Genomic DNA, 18303 nt, shown 5'->3' with positions numbered 1-18303 from the left:
AAGGCCTATTTCCAAAGCAATTCCATCTTACCCTGGTTATGCTCAACTTGACCTAAACTGACAGTTGCCTTTTGTCACAACACTTGAATTACCGGATTTAAATCGGCTTACCAATGATCCAATTCTTTATGCACCTTGGTGGCCGGTGATTCCTCAAAAATTGCCTTATGATATTCCTAAGTTCAATGGAAACCCTAGAGAAGATCCGTCCAACCACGTTATGACTTTTCATTTATGGTGTTCATCCAACTCCCTAAATGATGATTCAGTTAGACTACGTCTTTCCAGCGAATGCTTACTGGTCCAGCTGCAAAGTGGTATATTGAATTACCACGAGCTTCATTTGGCAACTTCACATCCTTAGCCACCACATTTTAAACCCACTTCCAGTTACCCATCAGATATGAAACTGGAACGGAATTGTTGACCAAATTTAAACAGACTACTGCTACTCACATTTCTAATCATATTCATGAGTGGCGTCGTCATTGTCGAATGGTAATTTTTTTTGTTCCTGATCATCTTTTAGCTGAGTGGTTTATCAAATCCTTGTTTCCATCTATCACCAAGGATGTGGCTAAAGGAGGAGTTGTCACTGAAGAGCAAGTAATTTCTCATGCCCAATACTTAGACTTGATTTACACCCAGTCTGGCACGCTCTATGATAATATTCCAAATGAACCTAGACCAGCTTTTACTGTTCCACCACCTCCATCAAGTAAGGACTCTCATGCTGGTGAAAGTGTAATAGGTCCTTCAAGCACCCAAATAGCAAGTAGACCATCTGGTCAAACACTTTCTTTTTCAAATCAAACTTCTAGTGCACTTGATAATACACTTGATTCCGAAATAAATGTCATGTCATCTGACAAAGGTAAAAATGAAAAGCAACCTAGAAGCAAGAAAAAGGGGAAAACTAAAAAGAAACAAAATCCTTCCCCTCAAGAGAAATCATCTGATTCCTCTTCTCCAGCTAGGAAACCTCGTTACCCATGTTTAATCTGTAATGAGGAGCACTTTACACGAGACTGTCCTCACCACTCTGAAGTCTCAAATTTTCTTAAGACTTCTAATGCATCTGCTATGTTGACAGACCCTTTTCCAAATCCATAGACTCATTTGGTTGCTACAGATCACACTTCCACTTCACAAGTGCTTATGCTATCTGCCACTAAGCCTAAAATTGATGTTTTGGTGACTACATGAAGTAAATATTACGACAATCCATCGTCGTCGTCGAATAACCAGGCTATAGATCAACCCAAAGCTTCAACTTTGACTTCATCTGATTCCATTCCACCACCTATTGCACCAGAATTAACAATAAAACTGCCTAAGGGATTTGTTCATAAATCGAAATTCAACCATCGAGCTTGAGTAACACAAAATTATGTTGAAAATGGCAACAAGAAATGCTAAAAATAGAAGTGCTAAAACTAGCACTGCTATAAATAGTAGTTTAGATACTAGTGCTGGATTGAGCAACAGTGAATGAAAAACGGAAGTGCTAAAAGTAGCATTGTTATTTTTAGTAGTTCGGGATGGATTCCTATTTTAGTCAGTCCTTGGACTAAAATAGGAAGCAAAATTCGAATTTGAACTTAACAACTGTATGAAAATAAATTAATTAATTCACCATGAGTTAATTAGTTGTGAAAAATCAAACATGAAGTCTATGTGAGGACATGCAAAAATTTCTCCATTGATTGAGGAATTTATCCTTCAGTTAAAGAGATAAGGATGAGTTGTAATTGGTTGGCTCAGTTAACTGAGTCAAGTCTAGTTAGATTGATTTAAACAATTTGTTTAAATTAATGTGAGTTTTGTTAGTTAATGCTTGCATGCATGTAACTGCTGCACTTCAGATAACTAAATATTCTCTCATAAATGACTCATGCATGTAATTTAAGACAAAGACCCAGTTGAGATCAAAGGAGGGACAATGTACTATCAGTTGGATATATTTTTCCTATAAAGGAAACTCATCCATGGAAAAGGATTTATCTCCTTCAAGATTACGTAGTTACTATTGGGCCAAGTGAGCAGTGTGAGGTGGGAATTCACATGTGTGGAAGCAGTGGACCCCAAGGAAAATTGCACAAAGAAATAGGAGGCTTGGAGGATAGAGGAGAAGGTTTGTGAGAGGCCTTTGACTGTCTATGAGCAGCAGAGGTATTGCAGAGAGAGCAGGATAGCTTGAGGGCTGATTCATTTTGTAATACTGAACATATTTCCACTTGTATGATAATACAGAGTTGGGGTTTTAGGCTAAGGCTTTCAACTGAGTTATTTCTTTTGTGTTAGATGATTGATTTCTCCTTATCAGTTATATGTGTTCTATTGATCTTGCTCATATTCAAGTATTTTGTTTTAGTATATTGCATTATCAGGTGATCTACAGTGGGAATTTCTACATGGTATCAGAGCAAAGGTGATCAAGGAAGAACAATATACAAGAAGGGAGAAGTTTGAAGTTTGTGATTCCTGAATATAGAAAACGAGTTCTTATCACATATCTATTTCACCTATGGCTTTCAACGGTTTAAGACTCGAATATGCCATTGATGGCAGTTCAAATTATATAGCCTAGAAGGATCACATGGATGCAGTACTAGAGGATAACGGTCTAAAGGACTTCATTGATCAAGAAGTCCCCAAGCTGATGGTTCTACTAAATTGGCTGAATGGAAGAAATGTGTGGCTAGAGCAAGGAGAATCCTTCTGGAGGGAGTCTGAGACCACATAGTCTCGAGTCTTCATGGGAAGGAGACATCGTTTTCAATGTGGAAAATATTGAAAGATCTATATCATAATAGCAACGATTAGAGGAAGCTAGTGTTTAAAGACAAGCTTTGGAAAATCAAGTGTGAAAAGGGTGACACAATCTCTATGTTCCTGAACAAGCTCACCACCTGCAGGGATGAGCTTGGAAGTGTGGGGAACACGACCGCTGATGATGACATGGTGAGCCTTGCACTCCTTGGTCTTCCTAAGAGCTGGCATAGCTACCAATACTCGGTTAATGGAAGAGAAAAACTGCCAGATTAGGAACGACTTTGGTCGGATCTGATGCACGAGGAGATAAGAAGAAGCACCAGAGATGGTTCTTCATCCATGGGGGATGAAGAAAACTGTGCCTTAGCGAGTAAGGCGAAGAAGGGGAAGGAGAAGAATTCTCATTCCAATTTGAGTTCTTCCCATGGTGGGAAGAAGTTTGACAAATCGAAAGTGTGATGCTTTCGTTGTCATGAGGTGGGCCATTTTGCTACAAATTGTCCACTGAGGAAATCCAATAAGGAATCTGTGGAAGGATTTGAAGGTGAGGCATTGGCCTCATAGTTCGAGTTGGATTTCACACTATTCGCATGCATGGTTTCATCCATGGTGGGAAGTGGTTGGTTTCTTGACAGTGGAGCTTATTTCCACATGATCGACGACAAGAGTTTGTTCAGTACCTTGGAGGAGAAAGATCTCCAGATACTCATAGCGATGGGTAATGATGAAAAGTATAGTGTCTCAGGTGTAGGCAGAGTTGTATTTCAATGGGAGCATGTAGCTCACATTATCTTGACCGATGTCAAGTATGTACCAGGACTGAAGAGAAATTTGGTGTCGATTGCGATGCTGGAAGACAGACACTATGATGTAGTCTTCAGTAAGGGAAAGGTTTTCCTTCGACACATCATCACTAGACTGGAGAAGAAGATTGGTTCATGGGTCAAGAACCTGTATGCTCTTGAGGTTCAAGATGCATGCAAAGCCTTGAGGAGCAAGGAAACTGATGGAGACTTGGTGGTTGAGAGGGAGAGTACATTACCTCTCAACATGTAGCACCAGAAGAAGTCTCAGATGATTGTAGAGGAGCCACGATTGGTGAAGAAGCTTCAGCAGGTTGTAAAGCAGCCACAACTAGAGAAGTTAAGAGGAGATCGAGTAGAGACATCTACTCATGCAGAGACCTCCAGTAGGGGGAAATTTTATTAGGTCCCTATACTACTAGTGTAACCCCTTATTGTTATTAGTACAACCCCCTTATTATATTATTGTACCCATGTAGTCCCATATTGTTATTATTGTGCCCTTACAGTATTATTGTTAGGTCGGCTCTGATTATATTATGACCCCTTAGACTCCTATATGTAGAAAGGAGGCCTTGTCATTTGTATCATCTAAGAATTATTCATTTGTGTAATGTAAAGGAGGTTTCCCCCTCGAAGAGGCTGAATTCTAAGGCGTTGATCTATCTTTTCTATCTTTTTGTGAGCTGGTTTCATAACATTTGGTATCAGAGCTGTGGATTCTAGGGTTCCACTACCCCAAACAGGTCATTGTGGAATTTGCACTATAATGTTTTCGCTATGAAGTTTAAGAATCTACAAAAAAAACCCATTTGAGAAGAAATCAGTCTGAACCATGCATCCAAAGTTCAGATCTTTTTGCGTATATTTTCAGAGATATGATCTAAGGAATTTAGGGTTTTTGCAAGCTGTAGAATTTCATCGAAAACAGGTCGTTGTGGAATTTTCGCTATATCTCTTTCACTACGAAGTTTTAGAAGATAAAAACAAAACCCATTTTAGACAAAATCGGTCTAAACCTTGAATTCGAATTTCAGATCCTGTCTTGCTAAATTTTCGGAGATATAATATGAGGAAGTTAGGGTTTTTGATGATCCTCGGATTACATTCCAAATAGGTCACCTTGGGAAAATAATCATAACTTTTGTTATGAGCATCAGATTGAAATTTCGTAAGAAGTTACAGAAAGAGAACAGACTATAGTTTCCTGTATATATTTTTCAGATCCAAAGGTCAAAACAGTGACATGTGGCACTTCATACAAGTTCACTCTTCTGAAAAGGTATATAATTAGGTCATCTTGGGAGATTGTGCATAAATCTTTCTTGGTGAAACCAATTTTGATCAGACTAGTGGCATTGGAAGGAGGACACAGAGAGTTACTATAGGTCACAATTTCAAAATTGGAAGAGCTGAAATTATAGAGTTACAATCGTTTCAAGTTTGAGCTCCTAAAATCAAGAAAAAGGAGATATGAGGAAGTTTGATGGCAAGGATCCGGTAAATTGGATACTACAGATGGAGTAATATTTTGATCTACATGAGGTGCAATTGTTACAAAAGGTATGTAGTGCATCTTCATATTTAGAACCAGATCATTTTTTATGGTATAAAGGGCTTTGTTCTCGTAAACTACTTGTTACGTGGTCAATTTTCATGGAAGAAATGATAGCACATTATGAGGATACAAAGACAAACACCTTGTTTAGCCAATTGATAAAGCTCAAACAAAAGTGTTCAATGGAAGAGCACATTCAGGACTTTCAAAAATTGAATATAAGGGTAAACGATATTCCAGAGAAGCAAAGGATTTATGTCTTCATAGGTACTTTAAAGGATAACATTCAACATGAGCTTCGTCTTTGGGAACCTGATTCATTGGAGAAGGCATTCAGGTGGGGAAGAAAAATTAAAAGTGAAATTATGGAAGCAAGGAATCCAACCACTCATGACTATAATTATGGAAGTGTTTCTTCTCCTAGCCTTCCACAACCTACAAGGTTTACACCACAACAATTGGAAGAAAAAAGAGAAAAATGGCTTTGTTACAATTTTGATAGCAAATGCACTAAAGGTCATAAGTGTGTTGACAAGAAATTATTTTACAGAGTATGAAGAGGAGGAAGAAAAGGATCAAGAAACATCAAAAGAAGAGGATATACACCAAGAAAGAACCCAAGAGAAATAAGGAATGAATCCGAACATATCTTGTAAAGCATTGGAAAGAATTAGAACTCCTCAAATGCTTAAGATAGAAGGACATATCAAGAAGAAAACGGTTCAAGAAGTGAAAGATCACATCGAGAAAGAAGAAATGAATCTGACCATATCTTGTGATGCATTGGCCGGAATTACCCCTCCTCAAACTATCAAGATAGAAGAACATATCAAGAAGAAAAATGTTCAAGAATTGAAAGATCACATCGAGCATTAAGAAATGAATCCAACCATATCTTGTAATGCATTGGAAGAAATTACCATTCCTCAAACTCTCAATATAGAAGGACATATGAAGAAGAAAAATGTTCAAGAAGTGAAACATCACATCGAGCATCAAGAAATGAATCCAGCCATATCTTGTAATGCATAGGAAGAAATTACCACTCCTCAAACTCTTAATATAGAAGGACATATCAAGAAGAAACGATTCAAGCAGTGAAATATCACATCCTGCATCAACAACAAGTTCTCCAAATTTTAAAGGATAATGCCACTTTGGTGCAGAATCAAATGAAACAACAGACATATAAACATTGTAGTGAAAGAAGTTTTGATGTAGGTGATTGGTTATGTTTACAACTACATCTCAAGCAAGCTATTTATGAGAAGGAAATATTGGAAATACTACATGAACTCAAGAAATGGTGACATTACCTAATGGGAAGGCACTCTAAGGTAAAATTGGATCATGATAGTCTTAAATATTTTTTAGAACAAAGATTATCTTTAGAAGAATAAAAAAATGGGTCACAAATATGTTTGGTTATGACTTCGAAATCATCTACAAAAAAGGGAAGAAAAATGTTGTTGCAGATGCACTCTCAAGAAAGGATGAGGATGTGGAAGCATTGTTTATGCTATTTCTATTATCCAACCAAATTGGATAAACAAAGCAAGGGATGAATGGAAGAAGGATGAAGAAGTGTGACCACTCATTCAAAAGTTGCAGAAGATCCCAGTTCAAACAATATTGCCAGAACTTGACGAGGAAGGTAAATCATTTTGGAACCTGGAGCAGTCACAAAAACAAGAACCCAACAACTACGAAATCGATCAATTTCAGAGTATCTCATCAAGTGGAAGAACTTACCCGCTGAAGATTCCACATGGGAGGACAAGAATTTTATACAGAAGCACTAAGAACTACTCAAGCGTTGAGGACAACACTTTTTGAAGGAGAGGGGCGTGTTAGGTCCCTATACTACTAGTGCAACCCCTTATTTTTGTTAGTACAACCCCCTTATTATATTGTTGTGCCCATGTAGTCCCATATTGTTATTATTGTGCCCCATAGGAGCCCACTATTGTTACTATTGTGCCCTTACAGTATTATTGTTAGGTCGGCTTTGATTATATTATGACTCCTTAGACTCCTATATATAGAAAGGAGGCCTTGTCATTTGTATCATCTAAGAATTGTTCATTTGTGTAATGTAAAGGAGGTTTCCCCATCGAAGAGGCTGAATTGTAAGGTGTTTATCTATCTTTTCTATCTTTTTGTGATCTGGTTACGTAAAAAATTTTGAGCCAGGTGGGCAAAGGGATCACATGCAGCCATACCTCTAGGTAGGAGGTGGGGCGATGTGGAGTGATCATCCCATGGAGGCTGAAATAGGGGCAGGATCCTTGAGGTAACCAACCTCTTTGATTTGAATTTTGTATAGGATCCCCGACGAGGCATAGCAGGACTGACTGAGTGGGTAGAGACAGATGCGGATGGAGTGGTAGAGAGAGCTACAGTGCAAAAATCCCAAGACAATGTAGAGCTAGCAAGCTGTAGCAATGCGAGAGGGCACAAGAGTGCTACACCAGTGCAAGATGGCATAGAGAGGTGTGCAACGGTGCGAGATGCATGGAGTGTTGTAGCAGCTCAAAGGTCAGAGAGGGAGCACTTGTCAGCGGCAGATGGAGCTTCAACATCAAAGTATGTTTCTAGCCCAACAGAGAGGTCAGTTGGGAAATTTTTTTGTTTTTAGAGTTGCTGGAGGAACCACACTTGGTAGAAGTGTTGCATGCAGAACATTCCAAAGGTATAGGATCGGGTTCGAGTTGAAGCCTTTCTTGTTGAGAGGGAGTGTTGAAAATGGCAACAAGAAATGCTAAAAATAGAAGTGCTAAAAATAGCACTGCTATAAATAGCAGTTTAGATACCAGTGCTGGATTGAGAAACAAGGAATGAAAAATGGAAGTGATAAAAATAACATTGCTATTTTTAGTAGTTCGGGATGGACTCCTATTTTAGTCAGTCCCTGGACTAAAATAGGAAGTAAAATTCGAATTTGAACTCAACAGCTATTTGAAAATAAATTAACTAATTCACCATGAGTTAATTAGTTGTGAAAAATCAAACATGAAGTCTATGTGAGGACATGCAATAGTTTCTCCATTGATTGAGGAATTTATCCTTCAATTAAAGAGATAAGGATGAGTTGTAATTAGTTGGCTCAGTTAACTGAGTCAACTCCAGTTAGATTGATTTAAACAGTTTGTTTAAATTAATGTGAGTTCAGTTAGTTAATGCTTGCATGCATGTAACTGCTGCACTTCAGATAACTAAATATTCTCTCATAAATAACTCATGCATGTCCGTTCAGACAGAGACCCAGTTGAGAGGAGATTGAGTAGAGACATCTACTCATGCAGAGACCTCCAATAGGGGGAAATTTTGTTAGGTCCCTATACTACTACTGTAACCCCTTATTGTTATTAGTACAACCCCCTTATTATATTTTTGTGCCCATGTAGTCCCATATTGTTATTATTGTGCCCTTATAATATTATTGTTAGGTCGGCTCTGATTATATTATGACCCCTTAGACTCCTATATATAGAAAGGAGGCCTTGTCATTTGTATCATCTAAGAATTGTTCATTTGTGTAATGTAAAGGAGGTTGCCCCCTTGAAGAGGCTGAATTCTAAGGTGTTGATCTATATTTTCTATCTTTTTGTGAGCTGGTTTAATAACATTTGGTATCAGAGCTGTGGATTCTAGGGTTTCATTGCCCCAAATAGGTCATTGTGGAATTTGCGCTATAACTTTTTCATTATGAAGTTTCAGAATCTAAAAAAAAAACCATTTGAGAAGAAATCGTTTTGAACAGTGCATCCAAAGTTCAGATCTTTTCGGTCTATATTTTCAGAGATATGATCTGAGGAAGTTAGGGTTTTTGCAAACTCTAGAATTTCATCTAAAACAGGTCATCATGGAATTTTTGCTATACCTCTCTCACTACGAAGTTTCAAAAGCTAAAAACAAAACCCATTTCAGAAGAAATCGGTTTGAACCTCAACTTTGAATTTCAGATCCTGTATTGCTATATTTTCGGAGATATAATATGAGGAATCTAGTGTTTTTGCAGACCCTCAAATTACATTCCAAATAGGTCACCTTGGGAAAATCATCATAACTTTTTACCCTTTTTTTTTTTTTTTCTGAGCATCAGATTGAAATTTTGTAAGAAGTTACAAAAATAGAATGGATTATAGTTTCCTGTGTATATTATTCAGATCCAAAGGTCAAAACAGTGGCACGTGGCACTTCATACAAGTTCGCTCTTCTGAAAAGGTATATAATCAGGTCAGCTTGGTAGGTTGTGCATAACTCTCTCTTGGAGAAACCAATTTCGATCAGACTGGTGGCATTGGAAAGAGGAAATAGAGGACTACTACAAGTCGTGATTTTAGAATTGGAAGAGCCAAAATTACAGAGTTACAGATTGAGCTTCTTAAATCAAGAAAAGGCAATATGAGGAAGTTTGATGGCAAGGATCCGGTAAATTGGATACTACAGATGGAGCAATATTTTGATCTACATGAGGTGCAACTGTTACAAAAGGTATGTATTGCATCTTCATATTTAGAACCATATCAATTTTTATGGTATAAAGGGCTTTGTTCTCATAAACCACTTGTTACGTGGTAAATTTTCATGGAGGAAATGATAGCACATTATGAGGATACAAAGACAAACACCTTGTTTAGCCAATTGATAAATCTCAAACAAAAGTGTTCAATGAAAGAGAACATTGGGGACTTTCAAAAATTGAATATAAGGGTAAATGATATTCCAGAGAAGCAAAGGATTGATGTCTTCATAGGTACTTTAAAGAATAACATTCAACATGAGCTTCGTCTTTGGGAACCTGATTCATTGGGGAAGGCATTCAGGTGGGGAAGAAAAATTAAAAGTGAAATAATGGAAACAAGGTATCCAACCACTCACGACTATAATTATGGAAGTGTTTCTTCTCCTAGCCTTCCACAACCTACAAGGTTTACACCACAACAATTGGAAGAAAAAAGAGAAAAGGGGCTTTGTTACAATTGTGATAGCAAATGCACTAAAGGTCATAAGTGTGCTGAGAAGAAATTATTTTACATAGAGTATGAAGAGGAGGAAGAAAAGGATCAAGAAACATCAAAAGAAGAGGATATACACCAAGAAAGAACCCGAGAGAAAGAAGGAATGAATCCGAACATATCTTGTAAAGCATTGGAAATAATTACAACTCCTCAAACGCTCAAGATAGAAGGACATATCAAGAAGAAAAAGGTTCAAGAAGTGAAAGATCACATTGAGAAAGAAGAAATGAATCCGACCATATCTTGTAATGCATTGGCCGGAATTACCCCTCCTCAAACTATCAAGATAGAAGAACATATCAAGAAGAAAAATGTTCAAGAAGTGAAAGATCACATTGAGCATTAAGAAATGAATCCAACCATATCTTGTAATGCATTGGAAGAAATTACCACTCCTCAAACTCTCAATATAGAAGGACATATGAAGAAGAAAAATGTTCAAGAAGTGAAACATCACATCGAGCATCAAGAAATGAATCCAGCCATATCTTGTAATGCATTGGAAGAAATTACCACTCCTCAAACTCTTAATATAGAAGGACATATCAAGAAGAAAATGATTCAAGTAGTGAAATATCACATCGAGCTTCAACAAGAAGTTCTCCAACTTTTAAAGGATAATGCCACTTTGGTGCAGAATCGAATGAAACAATAGGCATATCAACATTGTAGTGAAAGAAGTTTTGATGTAGGTGATTGGTTATTTTTACGACTACATCTCAAGCAAGCTATTTATGAGAAGGAAATGTTGGCAATACTACATGAACTTAAGAAATGGCGACCTTACCTAATGGGAAGACACTCCAAGGTATAAATGGATCATGATAGTCTTAAATACTTTTTAAAACAAAGATTATCTTTAGAAGAAGAGAAAAAATGGGTCACAAATATGTTTGGTTATGACTTTGATTTCATCTACAAAAAAGGGAATAAAAATGTTGTTGCAGATGCACTCTCGAGAAAGGATGAGGATGTGGAAGCATTGTTTTATGCTATTTCTATTATCCAAATAAATTAGATAAACAAAGCAAGGGATGAATGGAAGAAGGACGAAGAAGTGTGGCCACTCATTCAAAAGTTGTAGAAGATCCCAATTCAAACAATATTTCCAGAACTTGACGAGGAAGGAAAAATCATTTTGGAACGTAGAGCAGTCACAGAAACAAGAACCCAACAACTATGAAATTGATCAATTTCAAAGTATCTCATCAAGTGGAAGAACTTACCCGCTGAAGATTCCACAAGGGAGGACAATAATTTTATACAGAAGCATCAAGAACTACTCAAGCGTTGAGGACAACACTTTTTGAAGGAGAGGGGCATGTTAGGTCCCTATACTACTAGTGTAACCCCTTATTGTTATTAGTACAACCCCTTTATTATATTTTTGTGCCCATGTAGTCCCATATTGTTATTATTGTGCCCCATAGAATCCCACTATTGTTATTATTGTGCCCTTACATTATTATTGTTAGGTCAGCTCTGATTATATTATGACCCCTTAGACTCCTATATATATAAAGGAGGTATTGTCATTTGTATCATCTAAGAATTGTTCATTTGTGTAATGTAAAGGAGGTTGCCCCCTCGAAGAGGCTGAATTCTAAGGCATTGATCTAACTTTTCTATCTTTTTTTGAGCTAGTTTCATAACAAATTTCGAGCCAGGTGGGTAGAGGGATCAAATGCAGCCATACCTCCAGGTAGGAGGTGGGGCGATGTGGAGTGATCGTCCCACGGAGGCTGAAATAGGGGCAAGATCCTTGAGGTACCCAACCTATTTGATTCAACTTTGCTACAGGAGCCCCAACAAGGAATAGCAGGATTGACTGAGTGGGTATAGACAGATGTGGATGGAGCGGCAGAGAGAGCTACAGTGCATAAATCCCAAGACAATGTAGAGCTAGCAGGCTGCAGCAATGCGAGAGGCACGAAAGTGTTGCACCAGTGCAGGATGGCACAGAGAGGTGTGCAATGGTGCGAGATGCATGGAGTGTTGCAATAGCTTAGAGGTTATATATGGAGCAATTGTCAACGGTAGATGGAGCTTCAACATCAGAGTATGTTTCTAGCCCAATAGAGAGGTCATTTGGGAATTTTTTTTTGTTTCTAGAGTTGCTGGAGCAACCACACTTGGTAGAAGTGTTGCATGCAGAACATTCCAAAGGTATGGGATCGGGTTCGAGTTGAAGCCTTTCTTGTTGAGAGGGAGTGTTGAAAATGGCAACAAGAAATGCTAAAAATAGAAGTGCTAAAAATAGCATTGCTATAAATAGCAGTTTAGATACCAGTGCTGGATTGAGCAACAGGGAATGAAAAATCGAAGTGCTTCAGGATGGATTCCTATTTTAGTCAGTCCTTGGACTAAAATAGGAAGTAAAATTCGAATTTGAACTTAACAGCTATTTGGAAATAAATTAATTAATTCACCATGAGTTAATTAGTTGTGAAAAATCAAACATGAAGTCTATGTGAGGACATGCAACAGTTTCTCCATTGATTGAGGAATTTATCCTTCAGTTAAAGAGATAAGGATGAGTTGTAATTAGTTGGCTCAATTAACTGAGTCAACTCCAGTTATATTGATTTAAATAGTTTGTTTAAATTAATGTGAGTTCAGTTAGTTAATGCTTGCATGCATGTAACTACTGCACTTCAGATAATTGGATATTCTCTCATAAATAACTCATGCATGTTAGTTCAGATAGAGACCCAGTTGAGATCAGAGGAGGGACAATGTACTATCAGTTGGATGGATTTTTCCTATAAAGGAAACTCATCCATGCAGAAGGATTTATCTCCTTCAGGATTGCGTAGTTACTACTGGGCCAAGTGAGCAGTGTAAGGTGGGAATTCACATGTGTGGAAGCAGTGGACCCTAAGGAAAATTGCGCAAAGAAATAGGAGGCTTGGAGGACAGAGGAGAAGGATTGGGAGAGACCTTTGACTGTCTACGAGTAGCAGAGGTATTGCAAAGAGAGTAGGATAGCTTGAGAGCTGATTCTTTTTGTAATACTGAACATATTTCCACTTGTATGATAATACAGAGTTGGGGTTTTAGGCTGAGGCTTTCCCCAGGTTATTTCTTCTGTGCTATGTGTGATTGATTTCTCCTTATCAGTTATATGTGTTCTATTGATCTTGCTCATATTCGATTAAGCTTCTGCATAATTGTTTGTAGAAGTAGATCAAGTATTTTGCTTTTGTGTATTGCATTATCAGGTGATCTACAGTGGGAATTTCTACAAATTATAACATAGTAGAAGATGTGGCTCAGTCACCTTCTGCTTTGTCGACGATTGAGGTGCTTCAAAATTTTCCCTCCAAAAAGCATTCTTTATTGTCAGCAATTGGTGGAATTGATCCACCGGATTCCAATCTTGTGGTTTTTAACCATGTGGGTTATATGCCACAATTACCAGCACAATTAGCATTCTTGATCCAAGTAAAAGGTTCGAATAAACTTGTTCACTAAACCATCATTGATGAGGGTGAATCTACTTGTATCATGTCAATGAATTGCTACAAAACACTTGGCTCACCACCTTTGTCACGATCACCTACAATGTTAAAAGTTTTTGACGGTCACACTTATACACCTTGTGGAATTTTAAGTAACTTGCGGATAAAATTACGGGGAAATACTGTAACTGTTCGAGTTGAGGTCATTGAAGGACCCCTTGACTACAACATTTTACTAGGAAGACCGTGGGTTTATGCTATGGCTGCTGTGGTTTCGACATACTTTCGTATGATCGATTTCCCTTATAAAGGCGAAATCACAATAATTGATCAACTCGGCTTCTTCGCCTCTAGTTCATAGGCAACTGGAAGCGTTCCAGTAGTTCATAAACCTCCAATATCTCTTTAGAACGTTGGAGTATGTCTCTTCAAAGATTCTTCCCTAATGGGTACCTCTTCGCTACCATCACCATCACAAATGGCGGAAGTTGCAAAAGTTGAGACTTGTAACATGATCTCTTCCACTTCATCTGATTCATGGGAGGTTTCCAATAATTCTGAAGTTGATATGCATAATGAAACCATGCCACTAAGCCCCATTGAGCTTGCATAGCAATCAATATTTTTGGCTTGTGCGGCAAATCCAAATCCATTATCACCAATTGTATGGGTTGATCGTTCGTTAGAATATGGTACTTCCTCTGATCCTTTTTCACGTATATTTTCTACTGATGAAGGAATCATCCAATCAATTATGACAGAAGAAGAACCATGGGCAGATTATCATCATCGATCCCATCTTCCAGATCACATAGAATATATTCCAAATGAGCTAAATCACCCTTCAATTGTTGATTTCCTTTCAAATTCTGTATTTATAGACACAGTCGGTTCCAAACGAAACTTATCAAATATCAAAGAAATCATTTCTATCAATATTTCGACCAAACCTAGAATTGTAGAAAACATCCATGTTGGCAAATCTTGTTCTCCATCGGAACTTGAAACTTACTGTGCTCTTTTCCTTGAATTCCATGACATATTTGCCTGGTCATATGAGGAAACACCATGTATTGATTCTAGTATAGTTGAACATGAGATTAAAATGTATCCTAATGTCAAACCAATACGACAACACCTCTGTCTTGTTCATCCGAAGAAGGCTGCTGCCATAAAAGCAAAAATTGAAATTTTTTTGCATGCTGGTTTCATATACCCCGTTCCTCTTACTGATTGGGTTTCCAATCTTGTTCTTGTCATGAAGAAACAAGGAACAATATGAGTGTGTGTTGATTACATGGATGTTAATAATGCTTTTTCAAAAGACAACTATCCCACTCCCTTTATCGACTAGATAATTGATGACTATGCCTGATGTGAAATATTCTCATTTATGGATGGATTTTCCAGCTATAATCATATCAATATCCGCGCATAAGACCAATATAACACTACTTTTATTTGTCCTTGGGGCACATTTGCATATAGGAAACTCCCTTTTGGTTTGAAGAATGCTGGGGAAACTTTTCAGAGGGCAATGAATTATGCCTTCCATGACATCAAACACATTGTTCAACCCTATCTAGATGATTTACCTGCTCATTCACGGAAACGGGTTGATCACCCGCAACATCTGAGAGCTATCTTTTTACGGTGCCGACACTACAAAATTCGACTCAATCCACATAAATGTGTGTTTTGTGTTGGTTCTGGTCATTTGCTTGGTTTCATAGTGTCTAAAGAAGGAATTCGACTTGACCCTTTGAAGGTTAAGGCAATTCTTGATCTGCCTCCACCTTCCAATTTACTACAGTTACAGAGACTCCAAGGGAAGGCTAACTTTCTAAGGAGATTCATTCCCAACTATGCCAAAATGGCTAAAGGATTTACTTGTCTTTTGAAAAACGGGATTCCCTTCCATTGGGACTAGGTTTCACAAGCTTCCTTTGATGCTCTCAAATATACCCTAATCCAAGCATCATTAATGTATGCCCCTAATTATCAAAACGACTATTTCCTGTATCTCGCTGCTGCAAATACAACCATTGCTATGGTTTTAGTCCAAGAAGAAGATGGGACTGAACATCTGATCTATTATTTGAGCCACAATCTCAATGATATGGAAGTTAAGTACTCTTATGTCGAAAAGCTAGCTTTGGCTACTGTTCAAGCTATACAGAGATTTCACCACTATATCCTGCTCTGAAAGACCACTGTCATTTCAGATTGCAACCCTATGACATACATCTTGTCACGTCAATTGCTGGGGGGAAAATATTTGAAATGGATTGTCATTTTGCAGGAATTTGATTTGGAATTCATCAAATCCAAGTCAAAGAAATCTCTAGTTTTTGCCGAGCTTCTTTGCAACCTTCCCTCTACCACCATCTACTCAAAAACAAAACCATCAATTCCGGATGAGTCTTTGTTTCTGATTTCATCATCTAACCCTTGGTATGGAGATATACTGATCTATCTCCAAACCCAAACTTTCCATCCTGATACCTCTCGCTTGCAACAACAACGTATTCGATATCAAGCCAAATATTATCTGATCATTGGCAACACCCTTTATCGTTGCGGTATCAATATGATTTTATGGAGGTGCCTCACACATGAGGAAGCTGAGAAAGTTTTGAATGATTTCCATTCTGGTGCTTGTGGTGGACATTTATCTGGTTATGCTACCGCACAGAAGATTCTCCGTGCTGGTTACTTCTGGCCAACCATATTTAATGATTGCATTATTGCTGTCAAAAGTTGTCATGCATGCTATAATTTTTGACCGTAAAACTCGATTACCACCTGCACCACTGCATCCTATCGTCGCTGTTGGACCATTTGCAAAATGGGGCATTGATTTCATGACATGTAACCCTACCTTGGCCGGGGGGCATGGGTATATTATTGTCGCCATGGACTATTTTACGAAATGGGCCGAGGCCATGCCTACATTAAACAATAGTGGTGAGACAACTGCTCTTTTTTTCTTCAACCATGTGGTTGCACAGTTTGGTGTACCACAAGCTATAGTTACAGATAATGGTTCGCATTTTCGCAACCATATGATGATTGAATTAACTGCCATGTTAGGACTTTCACATGATAGTTCTACTCCTTATTATCCGCAAGCTAATGGACAAGTTGGAGCTATCAATAAAATCCTTAAATGAATGTTTCAATGAATGATAGGAGTTCATAAATGAAACTGGAACTTGATCCTGTACTCAAATTTGTGGGCTTACCGAACCTCGGTGAGAAATGCAACTTGATTCACACCTTTTCAATTAGTGTATGGTCTGGAGGCAATCTTGCTTGTATAATGTGAAATTTCATCATTAAAACTTGCAATTGACCTGTTACCCGACACTTCAGATGAAGAAGCACATTTCTTAGAACTCATCCATCTAAATGAAACACACCGTGAAGCTGCATTGGCCTACGAAGCACATAAGAAACAAATTAAGGCGCAATATGACCAAAATGTCAAGCCTCACATTTTCTCAGAAGGAGACCTGGTCTTGCTTTATGATCAGGAAGCTGATAAATTAGGAGCAGGGAAATTTGAACCATTATGGATGGGCCCTCATATTGTCAAGCGTGTTTTAGAAAAATGCGCCTACAAGTTAGTTGATTATGATGGAATTCCATTGTTGCAGCCTCGAAACAGGTTGTATCTGAAACATTACTATGCTTGACTTTGCATAGTAAAAAACACTGTATATATGCTTTGATTGCATATGTGTGTGTCACAATGTGAATTTTAAAGTTTTTTATGTGGTTAAGTAATCCGCTTTGCATTTGTTGCAGATGTCAGAATCTTTGGAACCATTTGTTGGCTATGTCGATGGTACTAGTCATAGTACGCAAAACCTATCTTCTGCAGCATGGGCCATATTTGCTTCAAGTGGCAAGTTAGTGAGTTTTCAAGGGATTTGTATTGGTCATTCTATGAAGAATATCGCTGAGTATAATGCATTGATTGAACTCCTCTCTGATGCCATTTCACTTGGAATTCACCGAATCATCATTAGGTTGGACTCACAACTTGTCGTACTGCAACTTACAAATGTTTATACCGTCTGAAATCCAACTATTTATCGTATGTTCCTTAGAGTTCGTCTCTTGGAAAGACATTTTGATTACATTCAATATCAACACATTTCCAGGAACTTTAACACATTGACTGATTCTTTAGCAAACTATGTGTTAAACAGACATTTACGACACATGTAAAAAGTAAATTTTCAATTCACATCAATAGTTGAATAGGATCACACATAACCATATAAAAACAATGAAAGTAAAATAGATAGATGTTTAAAGTTTTTAAAAAATTTGTGTCCAAGAAATGTTGGTCATCTAACCTCAAAACTCAAAATGCATACAAAAAATCATCCTAAGTAGACCTAATGATGCTCATAAATAATAGGTCATAGCCTGAGCTATCATGCGCATTAGCCTCATCGAACGGCTAGGTACACCAATAGTATGGCATTGTAGCGTCATCGGTAACTCCTCGATACGGACATCCGGTATACTGATTGTTAACCCTTCTATATGATCCTACAACTCTGCGAGTGTCTCAGTCAAATCCAAATCTTGGAGAATTGCTCTTCTGACATTTCTACATGTTGGTTCACCAGCCTCCTGTTGATGACCCATTAGTCGAACAGAACCAA

The sequence above is a fragment of the Pinus tabuliformis genome, chromosome 6 (assembly GCF_031772625.1).
Source record: "Pinus tabuliformis cultivar Carrire ecotype Pingquan chromosome 6, CPIR1, whole genome shotgun sequence".
NCBI classification, from domain to species: domain Eukaryota; kingdom Viridiplantae; phylum Streptophyta; class Pinopsida; order Pinales; family Pinaceae; genus Pinus; species Pinus tabuliformis.
This window is presented reverse-complemented; position numbering follows the sequence as displayed.